The 6,346-nt window shown below is 33.1% G+C and overlaps 1 long non-coding RNA gene across 1 annotated transcript; it reads left to right on the forward strand.

The window, feature by feature from the left end:
• Positions 1 to 722: 722 nt before the first annotated feature.
• Positions 723 to 3,733, forward strand: LOC306985915. The gene is made up of 3 exons (XR_013794894.1): positions 723 to 1,317; positions 2,105 to 2,157; positions 3,605 to 3,733. It is a non-coding gene; the product is annotated as an uncharacterized lncRNA (long non-coding RNA).
• The last annotated feature ends 2,613 nt before the right edge of the window (positions 3,734 to 6,346 follow it).

Raw genomic sequence — 6,346 nt, forward strand, 5'->3', positions numbered from 1 at the left:
AATATATATATAAGTATACTTTTAATAAATATGCTAATTACAAGCATACTTTAAATATATTTATAAACAGTATACTAGTAGTACATTGGTAATAAATATATAAGTATACTTTTAATAAATATGCTAATTACAAGCATACTTTAAATATATTTATAAACAGTATACTAGTAGTACATTGGTAATAAATATATATTTAATTATACTTTTAATAAATATGCTAATTACAAGCATACTTTAAATATATTTCTTAAAAGTGTACTAGAAGTATTTGGTAATAAATATATGCTTAGTTACACTTTTAAGAAATATGCTAAATGCAACCATACTTTTAGTGAAGTTTTAGTGTATTTAAAGAAAACATGCATATGTTGCTCTTACTTAAAGTAGCCTACATTTTATGTGTACTTTATGTAAGAACAGCAAAATGATTAAGCTTTTAGTGTGTTTAAAATGTATGTACTTTATAAACACTTAGGCCTACTGCAATATAGTTTAATTATTTATGTTTTTATCATTTTAATATATAAAAAAATACATTTACAATATATACCAACTTATAATGTATTAGAAACATTTGTCAACTATTATTAGCATTGCAATAAGCTTAAAATTATTATTTTTTCACTTTTACTTGTTTGTTGTAAAAGGCTACTTAAGGCTGTTGTCTATTACATGATATTTTGTAATACTGAAATTCCCACAATAATTTCAGCATCATATTTTTTGAAATGCATCATAGATACATTTTCCAAAGAAATGTTAATTTCCAAAAAGGTGTTGTTCTTGTTTAAATTTGAACAATGCGCATAACACACGTGACTAGTCCTGATTGGTTCCAGAGGCGTTGAACGGCTGTGATTGGTTCTTATGATAATGCGCTCGCATCTCACTCTGAGCTTCAGTTGCTGTGCATGCGGTCCTTGAATGTGATTATATTTAGACGTTTAAATTTAAACTGTTAAAATATTTAAAGCGATCGTGTTTCTTTAGAGGACTTGGAGCAAACCACGCGATTAATATGGATTGGGTGATGTTTTTTGCGATTCAATTTTTGAAACGTGAACAGATCTGGTGAATCGTTCATCGGAGGGATATGAATGTCAGTTTTTCTTTCGAAGATTAACGAAAGTCTTAAATGGTTTGGAACTACTTAAGGGTGAGTGATCATGACAGCATTTCGTATTTTTGGCACAAAGTGTAACATCACGTCTTTTTCAGTTCAGCTACATTCAATTTGCCCAATCAGAGCCAAGATTTTGTCAAAGTCAAAGTCGAAGCAGACTCGAAGAGATGAAGATACTGCCTCAGAAGTTACTGGTAAGTTTTAGTTGCTGTTTGCATAAATAAATAGCTCACTGTTTAGTTGTTTTCCTAGGTGGAAAGGTCTGCTATGCATTTGCTAATATGACTTGCACGTGGAATACTGACCATAACCGCTGTAACATGATGCTGACACTGAATTCTAGCAACTTCTGCACTGTCAAAGTCTAAAGTCTTTGATAAATCTGTTTAAAATCTATGTGGAGACATTTATCTGTCTTAAAACAACTATAAAACATTGTCCAATGCATCTTCAAAAAAATGAATTAGTTATTATAATATGTACATCATTATATTAACATCATTTTTATTTGCTGAAGCTGTGTATTTATTTCTGATTTCCTGAAGAATTTGGCTTCATTGTTATGATGTAAATTATCTTTAAAAAGTTTGAAAAAACATGTTATGAATATACGTTAGTTACCTTTGTCTTGAGCTGACCAGCCAATTATGGTAGTGTGTGTTGATTGGTGTTTATATTTGTTCAAGCTTGACAACCTTATTGCCTTTTTGATTACTTTCTAATATATATTTCTAATTACAAATAAGTACAAAGATTAAATTGTTAAAAGGGATGCTTATAAGAGAGCATACATCTAAACTGCCGAGTCTGTGAAGGGTTTTGATTATATTACCCACCAAGTACATTGTACTCAGCATACTGTCATTCTTAAAAACAAAACAAATCATTCTTCATAATTTGCCTGCCTTATATATTTGTGTGTATGTATATATATATATATATATTTATAAATCTCTCTTTTTTTTAATTGTTGTTTTTCAGACTAGCTGCTATAGAAGAAAAACTGAGTGCAGAGACAAGCGAAGAAGAGAGTAGTAAGTAGTGATGCACCGATTGATCGGCTGGTGACCGGAATTGGCAGATTTTCACGTGATCGGCCATGACCTCGGGCGCCATATGATTAACATCGCACAACATCAGCAATCAGACATGCACACGGACCGCACATGTAGGAAACCTCGTGAATTACGGCCGTTTCACACCGCAAGCGTGAGCAGCGGGTTTTATTTTTTGTGTGTGAATGCTCTCATTGATTGACATTCACGCCCGAAAAAATACGCGGAGCAGGAGTGCGTTAAAGTGAAAACACGCTTTTGATGGACAAAATAAATATGATTTCACACAAAAAATGCCCAAAATGCACAGAATGTGCATGTTTAGTGTGTTTAACAAGAACTGGAGTAGGCTAGAAAATGAACACAAAAATATTTTTAGAAAATGTACCCATTTAAACTTGTTTTAATTATTCAGTTTGGGTAAAAGTATATGGTGTTTTATTTAATGAAAAAAATAATAATAATAAATGAAGAGTTCAGATGCAATTTAAGCCTCTAAGTGCCATCTGAAATTTTCTTCTAGAATGATCATTTTTATCAAGCTTGAATATTTAAGTTCAGTAATTTATCTTAAATGGTAAATGAAAATTACCTATTTGTCATTTAAGTGAAATTACTGAACTTAAATATATGAGCTTGATAAAAATGATAATTTTAAAAGAAAATTTAATCGGAATCGGCTAAAATCGGTATCGGCAGGTCAAACTCAGTGAAAAATCGGAATCGGCCTATAAAATTGTAATCGGTGCATCTCTAGTAGTAAGTATGGTTTAATCTCATATCACCTCTGTTATAGAGATTTTTGAATCCGGACTATTGAATGGTGATTCGGTCATGACGTATGTGTTTCTGTACATCACTTTTTTTTGCTCTCGAAGTCAAAGGGGGCTGACTAAAACAAATAATAATGCTAAAAATAAAGATTAGCATTTGTTATACATTATAATTATTATACTTGTCTGTTTTTTTTTTTTGCTGTGATACAGTGTCATAACATGTAGACCTCACTGCTGTTCAGCAAGACTTAATGTTTGTTCTATTTGATGTAGATATTTTATTAACTCCTTTTTTGCATTATATTAACATTTTATATTGAATGTCTTCTGTTAAAATATGAACTAAGCATTACATGCCATATAAAAAAATCGTGGTTACAACTGTTCCCTGAGAGCAGGGAATGAGACAGTGCATCGATGACGCTTTGGGGAATGCCCTCCATGTGAACCGGTGTCTAAAAAGCTATAAAATCACGGCAAACGAATTTGGCGACAACCTATGACACTATTAGTGCGACCCAGAAGTATAAAAGGGTGCCTAGATACGCAGTGCAAGTTCCCTTTCGAAAGGGAACAGTGACTTTTTTAACAGATGTTAATTTTGCATTAATATTTTAAAAAATAATAATAATATTTTTCCCTTTTCATAGATACTGTGATCAAACAGTTTCCGACCACGACAGTGTCTGAGGTGCGAGCACTGATCAGAAGAAAATGCAACAATGAGGCAAACTCCAAGACCAATCACTTCAATTCGCTTGAAGGATGAAGGACTGTTTGCAGCTATTGGATTTCACTTTGTTTGACTTTGTTGAACTTATTCCTTTAAGTTCTTTTTGTTTTTGTTCTGTTTAATACTTCTGCAGATCAATGCATTTTATGTTAATGTATTTTGTTTAATTTTCATATGTTGCTGTACTAATGTAGTGCATTAAAGTTTACTATCTTTCAAAGAGTGTTTGTGTGTGTTTTATGCAAATATTGTTTTTACTGTGTTTAACTGAATTATAATTTTTAACTGTATTTTTAATACATTAAAATATATTTTTTTCATACTGAATGGTTTTGTAAAAATATATTTTTAATATACTAATAGTGGGTCTTATAGTGTTCTACTAATACATTATTAATAAGCTGATATTATATTTAAAATATACTGGGAACATATTAATGTGAAGTTAAAAATATACTTAAGTTGTATTTCTAAAGTACATTTAAAATGTATTAAAAATACAATTTAAATAAGTGCTATTAAATTACACTAAATGTACTTAAAATAGTTCCATTTTAACACAATTAAGTATATTAAAATATATTACTATTACCTTAAAAATGAACTTAAATACATATTAAAGTACATTTAGTATACTTGAAGTTGTCTCAAAATAACACATTTAATACATAATTAATACAATACACTTAAAATACATTAAGTATATCAAAATAAGTACAATTTAAATATATTTCCTTTTCACCTGGGCAATCAGGGGTTGAAGCGTGAATATGAATAATGTACAGTACAGTGAGTTTGTCCAGTCATCGAGCTCGAAACATTGTCTTGTACTTAGTGTGCACATGCATTCTGTACCTGACTATTGATTAAACGGTTAATATTTGTACATCTGCCCCTTTCGCTTTATTTTTAAAATGACACAATTTGTGTGTTAAAATGACTTACACATTTATTGTGTTAAATTTGACACAACATGTGTTGTCCCTGAGCACACTCACGACATGTGTTAAAACTGACACAACATGTAAACAACAAAACAACAAAAATAAATAAAATAAATAGTACCTGTCCTGGAGGATTTTAATACATTGTGATATTTAGAAACTGGTTATGTCTTATGTGTAACTTAAAAGCAGACAGGTGGTGTTTGTCTAGAAGTCTGTCTGCCGTCAGCCATCTCTGATTTAAGTCCAGTCAAGTCATCTTTATTTATATAGCGCTTATTACAATACAGATTGCATCAAAGCAGCTTCACAGTGATAACATGAAAACAACACAAAAAACAATTTCATCATCGTCCACCCTTAAGGCAGATCTATAATATTGTTGAATATTAAATGTCCCCAACTAAGCAAGCCAGAAGGCAAGGCAACAGCGGCAAGGAACCAAAACTCCATCAGGTGACAGAATGGAGAAAAAAACCTTGGGAGAACCCAGGCTCAGTCGGGGGCCAGTTCTCCGCTGGCCAATGAGTGAACAGTGTATGAAGTTCAGAATGAATCAGAGTATTTGTCCAGTTCCGGTTGGTTGAAGTCGGAGTGGAGAGGAGGAGAGACTGGTTGACACTTCAGGTCAGCGGCGTCGTCGTCGTGTCCTGGCGCTGGTCCTTCATCAGATCTGGATACGGCCTGGTTCCGGTGGACAGCGGTAAACCTCGGGATAGACAGAGAGACTAATATTAGCGTAGACGCCATCCTTCTTATGATGTACCAAGTACATCAGGATTTACGGGAAGTGTTCCCGGTCCCGGCTCTTCTAAACTATGCAGCCTAACATTGAATTATAGAAGTCTATAATGTGTTATGTGTATGCTAGGCCGAAGAGATGTGTCTTTAATCTAGCTTTGAACTGACAGAGTGTGTCTGCTTCCCGGACAATGGTAGGAAGACTGTTCCAGAGTTTTGGTGCTAAATAGGAAAAGGATCTACCGCCAGCAGTCGATTTTGATATTCTAGGTATTATTAACTGGCCAGAATTTTGAGATCGCAGTAGACGTGAAGGACTATAATGCGTTAAGAGCTCGCTCAAGTACTGCGGAGCTAAACCATTTAGTGCTTTGTAAGTGATCAGCAATATTTTAAAATTTATACGATGTTTAATAGGCAGCCAATGCAGTGTTGACAGAATGGGGCTAATATGGTCATACTTCCTGGTTCTAGCAAGACCTCGAGCTGCTGTGTTTTGAACTAGCTGTAGTTTGTTTATTAAGCGTGCAGGGCAACCACCCAGTAGAGCATTACAATAATCTAGCCTTGAGGTCATAAACGCATGAACTAATTGTTCTGCATTATTCATTGAGAGCATATGACGTAATTTAGATATATTTTTAAGATGGAAGAAAGCGGTTTTACAGATACTAGACACATGACTTTCAAATGAAAGATTGGTATCAAAGAGCACACCCAGGTTCCTAACCGACAACGAGGACTTAACAGAGCAGCCATCAAGTGTTAGACAGTACTCTAGGTTATTACGTGTGGAAGTTTTTTGTCCAATAATTAGAATCTCTGTTTTTTCTGAATTAAGTAGTAGGAAATTACTAGTCATCCAATTTTTTATATCAGCTATGCATTCCGTTAATTTTGTGAATTGGTAGGTTTCGTTAGGTTTTGAAGAAATATACAGCTGAGTATCGTCGGCATAACAGTGAAAGCTAATT

This window comes from Phoxinus phoxinus (assembly GCF_949152265.1).
Source record: "Phoxinus phoxinus genome assembly, chromosome: 18".
NCBI lineage: Eukaryota > Metazoa > Chordata > Actinopteri > Cypriniformes > Leuciscidae > Phoxinus > Phoxinus phoxinus.